The following is a 2,615-nucleotide window of genomic DNA, read 5'->3' as shown; positions in this document are numbered from 1 at the left end:
GAAAAGATACTCCAAGTCATTATTACTCAGAGAAATGCAAATTAAGACAACTCTGAGATACCATTACATACCTGATAGACTGGCTAGAATGATGGGGAAAGATAATGCGGAATGTTGGAGGGGATGTGGGAAAACAGGGCCACTGATACATTGTTGGTGGAATTGTGAACACATCCAGCCATTCTGGAGAGCAATTTGGAACTATGCTCAAAAAGTTATCAAACTGTGCATACCTTTTGATCCAGCAGTGTTGCTACTGGGCTTATATCCCAAAGAGATTTTAAAGAAGGGAAAGGGACCTGTATGTGCAAGAATGTTTGTGGCAACCCTCTTTGTAGTGGCCAGAAACTGGAAACTGAGTGGATGTCCATCAATTGGAGAATGGCTGAATAAATTGTGGTATATGAATATTATGGAATATTATTGCTCTGTAAGAAATAACCAGCAGGATGATTTCAGAAAGACCTGGAGAGACTTACATGAACTGATACTGAGTGAAATGAGCAGGACCAGGAGATCATTATATACCTCAACGACGATACTATATGATGATCAATTCTGATGGATGTGGCCCTCTTCAACAATGAGATGAACCAAATCAGCTCCAATAGAGCAGTAATGAATTGAACCAGCTTCACCCAGCGAAATAACTCTGGGAGACTATGACCCACTACATAGAATTCCCAATCCCTCTATTTTTGTATGCCTGCATTTTTTATTTTCTTCACAGGCTAATTGTACACTATTTCAAAGTCTGATTCTTTTTGTACAGGAAAATAACTGTATGGACATGTATACTTATATTGTATTTAACATATACTTTAACATATTTAACATGTATTGGTCAACCTGCCATCTGGGGGAGGGGATGGGGGAAGGAGGGGAAAAGTTGGAACAAAAGGTTTTGCAATTGTCAATGCTGAAAAATTATCCATGCATATATATCTTGTAAATTAAAAGCTTTAAAAAAAAAAAAAAAAGAGTAAATGGCATCATTGTGAATGATTTGTGTAATGGAAGGTATAAGGGTGGGGTCTTTGAAGCTAAAGTGCAAATAGCAGCTCCATAACTTTCTCTATACCTGGACTATCCCTAACACCCTTAGAATGAGCTGGAACAATATGGTATGGCTATAGTCAACCTCACTTATGGGAAAACCCAATTGATTTTGTCAGCATGAGTGTAAGTTAATATGAACCCCTGATAAAGAATAGAAGTGTGGTGTGGATGATTTAGCATATCCCATGTTAAATACCAATACTTTTATGACTTCTGTTCCATAGTTTTTTTGCTTTCAACCTCCAAGCATTGAGGTTGAAAGGAACAAGGCAATGAATTTGATTAAATTAAATTTTCTTAATTCATTATTTCTGATATTGCTTGGAAAGAAAAAAAATTAAAGATCTATATTTTAATAAAATTTAGGATAAGGATACTAGAGCTAAGTTAAGTGACTTGCCCAGGATAACTAACCAGAATGTGTTAAAGACAAGAGTTGAATTCAAATCTATTTGCTTCTTTGGCCAATTCCCTATTCACTGTGCTGTACTGTCTCTCTAATAAATTTTATCAAAGTAAAAGTGGTATAAAAATCTCAGAACTAGCATGATCTAAAGAATTTCATTCTTATCCTTTAATAGAAATGTTAACATCATTCTCTCTCCCCTTATGATAAAATCAGTTCCCTAAAATAATTATGTGGATTTGAAAATAAACTTCAGAAAGGACTGATCATTCTGTAGAAGAAGGATTACATATGCTAGTTTTTGCTGAGCATGGGTCCAATTAACATTTTACTTTGAGGCTCTGGTTGTAGCTGTTTTCATACTGTTGCTTCTTCTGAGTTTACATACCTTGCCATTATAATACATAATATATATATTTTGCTTTTGTGGTCATGTTCTTTTGTTGTTTGCTCACTTTCCCAGCTATCTCTTGACTTTGAATTTTATATTAAAATTGGGCCCTGCTCACTTGGAGTGGGAAGACAATGTCCTAGGCTTCAGGCTGTTACATGTTGTTTTCAGATTAGTTCTGGGGGTCTGTAAGTTTTCAGATGCTTCTGAGATAGTGTGATGTGAGGAGATCTATGGTTCCTGCTCTCCTGTTCTGCAGTCTGATCTTTACTAAGGTTTCCTACTCTCCTGTAGTCACACAGGACTCCTCTTGGTCCTGGAACTGTGACCAGGGCCCCTGCCCTTGTGACCAACCACAAGTGCTCCTCTCCTCCCTGGTACTGTGACCCAGAACCATGTATGAGCAATAGAGTTGCCAAGCAGGGCCAATCGTACCCAGTGCCAGCAAGAGGTCCCTGAAATCTCCTGTTGGCCAGTTGTCTGACTCCCTGTCTCTGGACTGAGAATTCCCAAACTGCTGCTACTGCTTAGGCTGTACGTGTGTACTCCAAACTTCAAGTCTGAAGCCCCAGAACTTTTTCTTGTGAACCTCCTAAGCCTGGAAAACTCTCTCGCCCTGAACTTTTGTTGGCTCTGAAACAATTTGATTTGAAGCACAATTTTAAGGTTATTTGAAGAAGAATGTTGAGAGGGTTCTGGTGGGTTGCTGCTTCTAATCTACCATTTTAGCTCCAATCCAAGAACTCATAAAAGTATATA

Source organism: Antechinus flavipes, chromosome 4 (genome assembly GCF_016432865.1).
Source record: "Antechinus flavipes isolate AdamAnt ecotype Samford, QLD, Australia chromosome 4, AdamAnt_v2, whole genome shotgun sequence".
In the NCBI taxonomy this organism is placed as follows: domain Eukaryota; kingdom Metazoa; phylum Chordata; class Mammalia; order Dasyuromorphia; family Dasyuridae; genus Antechinus; species Antechinus flavipes.
This window is presented reverse-complemented; position numbering follows the sequence as displayed.